This window comes from Natrix helvetica (genome assembly GCF_964273705.1).
Source record: "Natrix helvetica genome assembly, chromosome: 5".
NCBI classification, from domain to species: domain Eukaryota; kingdom Metazoa; phylum Chordata; class Lepidosauria; order Squamata; family Natricidae; genus Natrix; species Natrix helvetica.
Genome location: NC_138551.1, coordinates 153598052 through 153610530, shown reverse-complemented (window position 1 = coordinate 153610530; position 12479 = coordinate 153598052). Strand labels below are relative to the sequence as shown.

The window sequence follows — 12479 nt, the reverse complement described above, 5'->3', positions numbered from 1 at the left end:
CCACCAAGCTGGCCCACCCAACGAAAAAGCCACCGTGCCTCCTAAGAAGGACACCAGGCTCTGCTTTCCTGAAGGTCGCTGAAGGGCCTTCACACCACCCATGGAGAAGACTTCCCTCAACAAAATTGCCTAGCTCACCTCTGCTAGTCCCCTCCAGTTGTGTTTGCGGCTGTGTTTCTACATTTGTGCACCTTCCTGGGGAATCCATTACGAGAGAAGTAATTAACAATTTCTTCTGCTGAGTGAGCAGAAGGTTTTCTGTCATTTTTACTCCTCTGCTCGGTGTTGCTGGAGTAATGTTTTCCATCTCCAAAGCGGTGGGGAAGGAAAGAGCCGTTCAACAGGAGCCGCGGGACAGAAATATTCTTATTAATAAAAGCAGCAAGGTGTCATCTCCACCTTCCCTTTGAAGGTAGGGTGGACAATCTTGCTTGGGGATCTCTGCGTTCTCTCGGCTGATCGGAGTCAGCAGAAGTCCTGTATTTCTGCTAACTGCCCTAAATGTTCCTCAAAACCTGCTGAGATCAGGGACCAAAACAAGGGAACTACAGACCTAACAGCCAGGTGCATGCAGGATGGTCTTCTTTGCTGATGAGAAGAAGACTTTGCTGTAGAGAAGCTCAATCAACCAGGAAGTAATTCGTTGGCCACGCAGCAATCCGGTAGACGTGCCAGACCAAGGTGAAGTTCCACCTGAAATGATGAGAAGAAGACTTCTCATCAGCAGAACATCAGAAGACTATCCTTCATGGTTCTTGGGTCACTTGAATCATGAGAAGTGAGAAGACTATCCTCCATGGTTCTTGAGAAGACTATCCTCCATGGTTCTTGTGTCACCTTCTTCTCATCATTCAGGTGACCCAAGAATCATGAAGGATAGTCTTCTCAAGAACCATGGAGGATAGTCTTCTCACTTCTCATCGTCCAGGTGTCCCAAGAACCATCAAGGATAGTCTTCTTCTGACGTTCTGTCTGAAGCCTAGATGATTTTCAGAACAAGTTGCATTTGTAAGGAGCTATGATTGGAGATTTCTATTCTGTTCTGTTCCATTCCATTCCATTCCATTATTCTTCTCTTCTCTTCCCTTCCCTTCTTTTCTGTTCCCTTCCCTTCTGTTCTGTTCCGTTCCGTTCCATCCCATCCCATTATTCTTCTCTTCTGTTCCCTTCCCTTCTTTTCTGTTCCCTTCCCTTCTGTTCTGTTCCCTTCCCTTCTGTTCTGTTCCGTTCCGTTCCATCCCATCCCATTATTCTTCTCTTCTCTTCCCTTCCCTTCTTTTCTGTTCCCTTCCCTTCTTTTCTGTTCCCTTCCCTTCTGTTCTGTTCCATCCCGTTCCATTATTCTTCCCTTCTCTTCTCTTCCCTTCCCTTCCCTTCTTTTCTGTTCCCTTCCCTTCTGTTCTGTTCCATTCCATCCCATTCCATTATTCTTCTCTTCTCTTCTCTTCTCTTCTCTTCTCTTCTCTTCTCTTCTCTTCCCTTCCGTTCCGTTCCGTTCCGTTCCGTTCCATTCCATTATTCTTCTCTTTTCTTTTCTTCTCTTCCCTTCCCTTCCCTTCTTTTCTCTTCCCTTCCCTTCCCTTTCATTCTGTTCTATTCCATTATTCTCCTCTCCTCCCCTCCCCTCCCCTACATTCCATTCCATTACTATTCTATTCTAGTCTATTCTATTCTATTCTGTTTCATTATTCTTCTCTTCTCATTTTCTATCCTATCTTATCCTCCTATTTTAAGTCAAATTTGCCTTACGAGTGCAACCTTACACATCTCAAACAGATCGATGCTCCAAACTCTACCCATCCTGTTTAGCACATTTTAATATCTCAGAGGGCAGATTGAAGGAAAGGGCCTAAGAGGAGCCAGTCAAAACATTCTCCGTATCAGTCCAGCTTTTTTCACCCAGTCTCTCGGTTTATTAATAGCCGTTCTCTCTTTTGATGCATCCGTGAGTTTTCTCCTTATTTTCTCCTCTCCAACCTGACCGTCCTTCTCTCCCGTAAAGTCCCCCCCCCCTGCATTTGTTAGGAGAGCGGGATCCAATTCGATCATGTCGCAGATCTGATCATCGGGAAGGCCATTTTGATTAACTTGTGATCTAATTCCCCATCAACGCAGGCGTAATTTTCTTTAATTATGCCATCAGTGTTTGGGTTTGGAGAGAGCCTCACTTATTTATCTCTTGCCGGTCAGCAGCTGTAATAAAACTTGATTGATTGAGCTGGATTGTTGGCTGAATATTAAATCCTGAATCTCAACAAGCCAAGTTATCTTCCAGCAGCAGCTGTCAGGGAGCAAAATCTCTCCTCCTTCACCAGCTTTCTTTTTCCTCTTTCTTTGCGTGCCTTTTTATTGTATTTTTTGGCCTAATCCTTCTGCATTTTGATGTGCTGGAGACGGGGGGGGGGGCAGAGAGGCTGGCTGTGTGCTCGCCCTTCGCGCCAACTGAGCCTGGCGCCAGGGTGTTGCTCAACAACTCAACCGGGGAGCAGATGGCCTGGAGAGAAAAGCCTGTTGGTGATTCACACCAGCCGCGCTTCGCTCCAAAAGACGTTGGCTCGCCTTCCACGTGGTGGTGGATCAGCTATCCCTCTTCCCCCTTTGTTCACCATGACAGAGGTTGAAGGGGCCTTAGAGGCCTTCTAGTCCAACCCCCTGCTCAGGCAGGAGACCCTGGACCATTTCAATCAATCAATCAGAATAGAGCTGGAAGGGACCTTGGAGGTCTTCTAGTCCAACCCCCTGCTCAGGCAGGAGACCCTAGACCATTTCAGTCCATCCATCCATCCATCCATCCATCCATCCATCCATCCATCCATCCATGAGAATAGAGCTGGAAGGGACCTTGGAGGTCTTCTAGTCCAACCCCTTGCTCAGGCAGGAGACCTTACACCATTTCAATCCATCCATCCATCCATCCATCCATCCATCCATCCATCCATCCATCCATGAGAATAGAGCTGGAAGGGACCTTGGAGGTCTTCTAGTCCAACCCCCTGCTCAAGCAGGAGACCCTGGACCATTTCAATCAATCAATGAGAATACAGCTGGAAGGGACCTTGGAGGTCTTCTAGTCCAACCCCCTACTCAAGCAGGAGACCTTAGACCATTTCAATCCATTCATCCATAAGAATAGAGCTGGAAGGGGCCTTAGAGGCCTTCTAGTCCAACCCCCTGCTCAGGCAGGAGACCCTGGACCATTTTAATAAATCAATGAGTATAGAGCTGGAAGGGACGTTAGAGGTCTTCTAGTCCAACCCTCTACTCAAGCAGGAGATCCCAGACCACTTCAATCCATCCATCCATCCATCCATCCATCCATCCATCCATCAAAATCAATCAATCAATTGGAGTAGAGCTGGAAGTGCCCTTAGAGGGCTTCTAGTCCAACCCCCTGCTCAGGCGGAAGACTCGCTGCCATTCCAGACCAATGACTGTCCACTCTCCTCTTGAAAGCCCCCAGTGATGTTGGAGAGAAGCCGTTCCACTGATTGATTGTTTTCACTGTCATTGCTCCTTAGTTCAGACGCCCTCGCCAACTGGCTCACATTTATGACGGGGTCCCGGGGTGGTGGTGGTGTCACACGATTCCCTTGGGCAACCCCCCAAGAAGCCAGATCAATGGGGAAGCAGGATTCCCTTCAAGCGTGTTGTCCCTAACTTTAACAATGGCGGCGGTTCACTTAACAGCGGCGGGCAGAAAGGTCATAAAACAGGGCGAAACTCCCTTGGCAATTGTCTCGAGCAGCCATGGAGGTCTTTTGCCTTCCATTGTGGTCGTAAGTCAAGGACTACCTCCTCTATTTGAATGACGCCTTTGCTGGAACATTAATTGGCTTTGAACAGCCAACGGGGGGGGGGGGGGGAGCCACATTTCTGCTTTTCTTGGTGTGTCGGTGAATCAAGGCCAGCCCTGTCTCACTTTGTGTCATTTGCCCCCCCCCAAAGGCCATTCCTCACTTGCCTCCTAATTACCCCTTAATTAAGCACGCTGACCCATTGCTCAGCCTTTCTCCCCTAATTGCTTTCGCTATTATTCATCCTCCTCTCGTCTGAACCTGCGAGAAATAAGTTATTTCCGTCGGCGCCAGACCAGGCAGCGGGTTTTAAACGCAATTCCAGTCCAAGCTGAGAATTCATCGTTTTTTTTTAAAAAACGAAGGAGCCGCCAACACCCAAAGGTTTGCAAAAGCCACAAACCGAGACAGGAAGCCGTGTCGTTGAAAACTGCCTCTTGGTTCGCCTGGCACAGGTAGTCCTCGGCTTACGACCGCAAAGGAGCCCCGGATTTACGCTGCTCAGTGAGACATTCACCGAGTGCTGCATTTTACGTCCTCTCTCTTTCCACGGTTGTTAAGGGAATCGCTGCAGTCGTTAAGTGAGTGACGCAGTTGTTAAGTGAATTTAAGTGGCTTTCTCGTTGCTCGTAGGGAGGTTGCAAAAACGGAACACACGACCCCGGGACGCTGCGACCGTCATAAATATGAGTCAGTGGCCAAGCGCCTCAATTTTGATCATGTGGCCCCCAGGGATGCTGCAACCGTCATAAGAGTGAAAACTTGTCATAAATCACTTTTTTCAGTCCTGTTGTAACTTTGAACCATCACTAAATGAACGGTTGTAAGTTGAGGACAACCTATAATCAAAGAATTAAACCAGAATTACTTTCTTCAATGACGGTTAGCCTTGACTGGAGTCTATTGAGAAGGGGGTTGGACTAGAAGACCTCCAAGGTCCCTTTCAACTCTGTTATTCTCTTATTATTTCTCTTACCCTTTATACCTTGATTTTTTTAAACTGCCCATAATCTTTCATATATATATGAACAAGGCTGTTTTTAAGGGGGGGAAGAAGAGGCGAAATAGCTGTGAAATCTCCCATTATTTTTATAGCCCCTGTCAGTTTGATATAAGAACCCGGCAGGCAGCAGGCTGGAGGGGAAAGAATGAAATAAAATGAAGCCGAAGAAATTTCAAAAGGATTGGAAAAAGGGAGGAGAGATAATATATATTATTTCCCAAGGAAACTCTGAAAATAGGGTCCTTGGTGCTCACGACAGCCTGAATTGGAGGACAAAAGAATTTGATAGGGGATTTGGAGCTTGGGGGTGAGAGAAGGAGGAGGAGGAGGAGGAGGGGGAGGAGGAGGAGGAGGAGGAGGAGGAGGAGGAGGAGGAGGAGGAGGAGGAGGAGGAGGAGGAGGAGGAGGAGGAGGAGGAGGAGGAGGACGACTGTGGGGTCCTTGGTTCTCTCTGAGCTTAGTGGTTTTCTTGCAGACGTCTCATCACCCAGCTAGGCAACATCATCAGTGCTAGAAAGGAAGGAGTGGAGGAGAAGGAGTGTTGCTTAGCAATGGAAACATTGAGCTCAGTTGTGGTCGTAAGCTGAGGACTGCCTATATTTTTAAACAAGAAACCCACATCTTCACTGGCACAGCCTTACCTCCCTTGCCTTGACTTATCCCAGTTTCTGGGTTGAAACCAGCTTGTGACCCCTTACAGTTTCTTTTGACTGCCTCCCATCTACCCCCCCGCTTTCCCCTCACCCTGGGCAAATCCTACTGAAAACCCCCCAAATGGGAAGGGAAGGTTCAGCCCCTCTGGAGCCCCCATCCCTGGAGCTGAGCCGTCAGAGCTGCGTCAAATCCGGCTTAATTTACTCCCTGGAGGATGAGAACGGAAGCGGAGAAAGAGAGAGAGAGAAGGGGGGGGGGGAATCTCATTGGTAAACAGCCCAACATCTCCAAGCTGAGACCAAGAGACGAGATCCGAATCTTCGCCCAGGATTGACAAATCATCTCCAAGCAAAAGGCCGGGCAAATCCCAAACATTGACCCCCCCCTCCAATTTGGGGGTCTGTAAGGATGGCAATAGATGGGGACGCAGCTGTCAGGACAGCTGAGTAAGGGAAAAAGCAGCACGAGGGTCTTTGGATGCCCTCTGGGTACCCCTGCCCTCTGGGTGAAGACACCAGGACATGGGACGAGTTGCCTGGGATTTGGGAGTGTCGTGGGGGACCCCACGTTCAAACAGGGGTGTTTTAGTTTGCTCCCGGAGGGCTGGGGAGGGGGAGGAGGGAGACTGGGTTTTTCCAAATGGGTCATTGGGTTATTTTTTTTAAAGTGGTGCTTCTTTTCTTTCTTTCTTTCTTTCTTTCTTTCTTTCTTTCTTTCTTTCTTTCTTTCTTTCTTTCTTTTCCCTCCTTCTTTCTTCCCTCTCCTTCCTTTCTCTTTCTCTCCTTCCTTCCTCCTTTTCTCCTTCCTTTCCCCCCTTCCTCCCTTTCTTCCTTTCTTCCCCTCTTCTTCAATTCCCTTTTCTTCTTTCCTTCCTTCTGTACTTTCCTCTGCTTTCTTCCTTCCCCCCCTCCTTCCTTCGTCCTTCATTCCTTTCCTTCTCCCTTCTGTCTCTTCCCTATATTTTCCTCCCTCCCTTCTTTCCTTCCTCTTCACTCAATTCCTTTTCCTTTCCTGCCTGCTCTCCCTCTTCCTTTCTTCCTTTCCTTTCCTCTATTTTCCTTCCTTTCTTCCCTTCCTCCCCTCCTTCCTTCCCTTCCTCCTTCCTTCCCTTCCTCCCTCCCTTCCTGATCCTGCCTTAACTTCTCTCTGTTCTTGCTGGATCTCAGAGCCACCGGCCTGGTCTTGTAGAAAGCCACAGCAGAGATTTCCAAAGGCAACTGAGCCGTTATCCTTCCAAGGCTAAAGAGGGAAACCTTTTGCCCAGACAGATGTAAGGGGGGGCGGGGGGACTGAACCCTGCACATCCCACCCCTCCAGCTGTTGGGGACCCCAGGCCCACCAATCACCCCACCTGCCGCAATCAGGTGCCAGAGACCGGCTGTCCATCCTGGGCCTGGCATCTGATGGAGGCGCTTGGCTGGCCGAGCGTGGCGTGATGTTCAATTAAAGTAATAAACAAAGTGAAGTCTGCACTCAGCAGTCCTGGCTGGCCTCAAAAACGTTGCTGACAGAGAAGCAGAGCCCAGATGCCAAAAATAGAGAGAGGGAGGGAGAGGGAGAGGAAGAGGAAGACAGAGAGAGAAGGAGAGGGGGAAAGAGAGAGAGGGAGGGAGAGGAAGAGAGAGGGGGAGGGAAGGAGAGAGGGAGGGAGAGGGAGAGAGAGGGGGGAGAGAGAGGAAGAGAGAGGGGAGGGAGGAGAGAGGGGGGAGGGAGGGAGAGGGAGAGAGAGGAAGAGAGAGGGGAGGGAGGGAGAGAGGTAGAGAGAGGGGGAGGGAGGGAGTGAGAGGGGGAGAGGGAGAGAGAGGGGGGAGAGAGAGGAAGAGAGAGGGGAGGGAGGAGAGAGGGAGAGAGGGGGGAGGGAAGGAGAGGGAGAGAGAGGGGGAGAGAGAGGAAGAGAGGGGAGGGAGGGAGAGAGGTAGAGAGAGGGGGGAGGGGGGAGAGAGAGGGGGAAAGAGAGGAAGAGAGGGGGGAGAGAGGGAGAGAGAGGGGAGGGTCGGAGAGGGAGAGGGAGAGGGAGAGAGAGGGGGAAAGAAAGAAAGAGAGAGAGAGAGAGAGAGAGAAAGCGGGGAAAGAGAGAGGGGGAGGGAGGGAGGATAAGGCTCCTTGGGGAAGACTTGACCTCTCTGCACCCTCCTTCCTTGTCTGCTCCTGGGCAGCATCAGGTGCGCTTCCCCCCCCCCCCCGGGTGGCGAAGGTCTCATGAACCGCTGCTGGCGGATTGTCGTCCTGGCGAGGAGGCCGAAGCCCCCGCCCTGGCACGGATGGTCTAATCCGCCTTGAAAGGCCTCTAAACGGACGGTTAGCATGGGGTCTCCCAGGAGCGCCAGGCAGGAGGCAGCTGCCAAGCCGCATTAGAGGCCTCCGCTTCAGATCTTGGCCAGCTAGGAAGCAGCCAGGGCTGTGTCTTCTGGGATAGATAGATAGATAGATAGGTGGATGGATGGATGGATGGATGGATGGATGGATGGATGGATGGATGGAGGGAGGGAGGGAGGGAGAGAGAGAGAGAGAGAGAGAGAGAGAATGAGATCCATTATGATTAGATCTGGAGAAGGTCCAGATTTCTCCAGTTCTCCAGCCAGCATCGAAGAGAACAGAAGAACCCAGTTGGAAGGAGACCTTACTCCATCCTGGTCCAATGGTTTTCCATCTCTTCTTGAAGACCTCCATTGATGGACCACCCACAACTTCTGAAGGGAAGCCATTCGCTGGTTCCTTGTGCTCACTGCCAGGAAATCCCTTCTTAGTTCTCGGTTACTTCTCTCCTTGATGAGTTTCCATCCTTTGTTCCTTGACTTGCCTTCTGCTGCTTTGGAGAACAGGTGGACCCCCTCTTTTCCACGAGACCCCCTCAAGTATTAGAAGACTGCTATTGCGTCACTCCCCCCCCCCCCCTAGTCCTTCTCTTTGCCCCACTCACCCACTGCTTATAAAGGTCTTTTCAGACTGGACTTCACAGTTTCTTCTTCATGCTCTTGAGATGCCTTCAAAACCCCACTGACTCTCCTCCCACCTCCCAAAGAACCACCAGCTGCCCAAAGCCCTTCCCTGTCTTCTCGGCTGCTTCCTTGAAGGACACCTTCTTCTTCCCAAGAGTCCTTTCCGCAGTACCTTTGAGTGGTTCCTTCAAGTTTATCAGTGCCAACAAAACAACTTGAAGGACACCAAGATAATAATCGTGGGCCAGGAAGCTTGGCAGCAGCTGCTGGTGTGACTCACACAACCAGGGGTGCCCTTGGCTTTGTGTGTGGCATTCCTGGGCAGGAATGGCGTCCTCCAATCTCCGATTGTATGAGTTTTGCTGTGGCCCTTTTAGGACTTCCTGAGCTTACGATTCATCTCCACGCTCGGGCAGGTTTCATTTGAGGGTCACCTGGTTTGATTCTGGGAGAAGGACAAATGTTGGACATCTTTAGCCTGGAGGAGAGAAGACTTCAGGGAGACGTGAGAGGTGTATCTGAAGGATGTCATGGAAAGGTTGAACCAAAAGTGTTTGGAGACGGTCCAGAAGATAGGAGAGGAAAGGAAGGACAAGGAGACAGATGTTAAGGCTGGGCTTCAGGGAAGGTTTCCTCACCAGGAAGGCCTGTTCAACTGTGGTGGCGTCTTCTTTGCTGGAGGTGCTTCAGCAGAGGGTCGTTCTCAGGGATGTCCTCATGGTAGATTCCTACACTGAGCAGGAAGGTGGATTAGATGTTCCTTAAAGTATCTTCTAACTCTTCTAGTGTGGTGTTCCTGTAATCCTGGGGTCTCCAAAGGTGGCCACTTGAAGACTTGTGGACTTCAACTCCCAGAATTCCCCAGGGCCAGGGGGGAATTCTGGGAGTTGAAGTCCACAAGTCTTCAAGTGGCCACCTTTGGAGACCCCTTCAACAATCCATGAGACTTGGAAGCTCAAAACTCACAAAGGAGCTAGCTCGTTCTGCTGTTCCCTTTGACGGTGATGAATCTGAGGACAACAGATGTTTCTGAACAGATGCTGCCCTTATCACATAAAACATTTAAACCCAGGTTAACCATCTGGGACCTCCTCGTTGTGTTCCAGAACATGTTGTGTTCAAACCTGAAGACGTTTTCATGAATCAGCTCCTGGTAGTCTCCATCGGAGGGCGTGGAAGCATCTCCCTAGCCTTTCCAGGGACCTGACCTGGGTGGTGACACACATACCTCTTGGCCGCAAAATGAACACATGAGAGCATAGAATCCTAGTCCTAGAAGTGACCCTGGAGGCCTTCTAGTCCAACCCCATGCTCAGGCAGGAGAACATCCACCCTCAAACTCTTCCCCTGAGGCCTGGGAGAACCACAAGGATGCAAAAATTGGAAGGTCCAAAGTAATTGGGAAGCAATTACTTTGCCTTGCGCAAAGTTGCAGGTTGTCTTTGAATTATGACAACCAATTGAGCCCAAAATTGTGAGTTTTGTCCTATTTTACGACCTTTCTTGCCACATTTGTTAAGCGAATCACTTGCAGTTGTTAGTAACACTTCCTCCTCTTCCTTCCTTCCTTCCTTCTCTTTCTTCCCTCCCTTCTTTCCTTCTTTTTCTTTCTATTTCTTTTTCCTTTCTTCTTTCCTTCCTTTCTCCCTCTTTCCCGCCTTTAATGCCATTTTTCCTCCCTCCCTCCCTTTACTCCTCCCTTCTTTCCTTCCTTCCTTTCCTCCCTTTTTCTTTCTTTCTCTTTCTTTCCTCCCTCCCTCTTTCTCTCCTTTAATGTCATTTTTGTCCCTTCCTTTCTTTCTCTCCTCCCTTTTCCTCTCTTTCTTTTTCTTTTCTTTCCTTCCATCTTTCCTCCCTCTTTCCCACCTCTAATGTCATTTTTCCTCCCTCCCTCCCTTTATTCCTCCCGTCTTTCCTTCCTTCCTTTCCTCCCTTTCTTTTTCTTTCTTCTTTCTTTCCTTTCTTTCTCTCCTCCCTCCCTCGCACAGCCTAAGAAGATCACCCGAATGCTTCCCAGTGGAGGAAGTGGGTGGGGGGAGTCCATTCTCATGATCTTTGGAGGAAATAATTCTAGGCTGCTGAAATGGCTGCTTTCCACCTGGAAATCGAAGCCGGAGATTGGCCACGGATGAATCCCCAGATCTCCACAATTGGCTGCGTGAGCACGGCAGCAAAGTGGCGCTCTCTTGAACTGAAGGGGGCTTAATGAACATAAACAGCCATTGCCAGGGCCGTCTCCGGCCGCAAGCGGAGAGAAAAGTTGGCAGGGTAATCACAGCCTCTGTCAGGACGCATCAGCCCGGTGGAACTGGGAATGCGTTCCTCAGCTCTCCATCAAGTCTGGGAGATGCCACAAGAAGCAGTGTCTCTCTCTCCCTCCTCCGGTATGACTCGGATCACTTCTCTGGGACTGAATTGGGATTATTTTACCCTTCCAGGCTGCTGCAGGGAAGGGAGGAAAGCAGAGAAGGAGGAAGGGAAAGAGGAGAAGAGAAAGAGAGGGAGGGAGGAAGTATGGAAGGCAGGGAGGGAGGAAAAAAGAGAAGGAAAGAAGGAAGGAAAAAGGGAGGGAGGAAGGAAGGAAAAGGAAGGAAGGCGAATAAAGGAAGGAAGGAACTCCCTTTAAACTCAATATTCCTCCAGGTTGAATGCATAATTGGGGGTCCTTGTGGATCACTTCTCTGGGACTGAATTGGGACCATTTAAACCTCCAGACTGCTACAGGGGGGGAAAGCAGAGAAGGAGGAGGGTGGGAAAGAGAAAGGGAGGGAGGAAGAAAGGATGGAAAGGAAGGAGGGAGGAAAAAAGGGAAGGAAAGAAGGAAGGAAAAAGAAGGAAGGAAGGAAGGAGAGAACACAGGAAGGAAGGAACTCCCTCTGCAAAACAATTTATTTCTCTGAGTTCCATGCATAACTGGGGGTTCTCGTCATTACGCCCAAGCACATTGTGGGAAAATGGCATTTTGAAAGCATGTTTTTGGGAGCCACCGCAGAGATTGGGGTTAAAAACCTCTACGAAAGAGAGGAGGCCGAATGAAAAACCTTAAAAAATTGGAAAAGACGGAGGGGTTCCAGGGGGTTACTTTGGAAGGCATGGAAACCTTGCAGGCCTCAGCCTTGTAACCGTAATGCAGACATGAAAGTAAATTGGATTTCGATCGATCGCGGCTTTGTTGCTATTTTCAAGACACATGTATTCCTTCGCTGGGCCTACACCGAAGGGCCTTGTTTCCCGCGAGGGTCACTAATTTCTGGGCTGCTGTGCTTCAAACGTATTTTTATTTGTGTTTTATCTGGAAAAGCCAAGATTTCCTGCATTTGAGCCACGGGGAAGAGAAGGGGGGGGGGAAGCACCGTGGCGTTGGTTGTTCGGAGAGAAACTGACTGGTCCTTAATCAGTGAAATGTCGGCAATGGATGCCAATTTGGAATTTGAATGTGAGATGAATTGACGGGCCCAGCAGAGAGAGAGAGAGAGAGAGAGAGAGAGAGAGAGGGAGGGAAGGAGGGAGATGGACTCTTTAGAGACCGTAATATGACTAAATCGAAGGCCGTTGTGACATTTCGTTACAGGCTAAAGAGAAGAATTGACTGTGGGATTGGAGGATTAGATGGGATTTGACTAGGGAAAGGTGGCCGCTTTGGGAAGATAAGGTTATTTACATCTGACAGCTTGCTGGGGTTTTAAAGATGAAAATGGAGAGAAGAATATTCTGTGAGGGAAGGGCTTTAGAAGGTTGGACGTTAGTATTTGGAGAGACTTTCGGGACTGGCATGGTTTAAACTTGGAGGGTTTTTTTGTTAATAGCTCTAAATATCCGCAAGAAAATCACCACGCTCAGAGAGCACCAATAATTCTCCTCCTCTTCCTCTCTGCACACCCTACTCCCTCCTGTCACTGATCATGTTCCCTAGTTGGGTCATGAAATGTCTGCAAGAAAACCATCAAGCACAGAGGACTCTATAAGGACTGTATAATTCTCCTCCTCCTCCTCTTTCTCCTTCTCCTCCTCCCTCTCTTCCTCCTCTTCCTCCACCCCCTCTTCCTCCACTCCTCCTCCTCCCTCGCTTTCTCTTCCTCCTTTTTCTCC

The 12479-nt window shown here is 49.6% G+C and overlaps 1 protein-coding gene across 2 annotated transcripts in view; it reads left to right on the top strand.

Annotated features, from left to right (window-relative positions):
- Window positions 1-12479, top strand: part of AJAP1 (adherens junctions associated protein 1) — a 63938-nt gene that overhangs the window by 34355 nt on the left and 17104 nt on the right. The window lies entirely within an intron of this gene.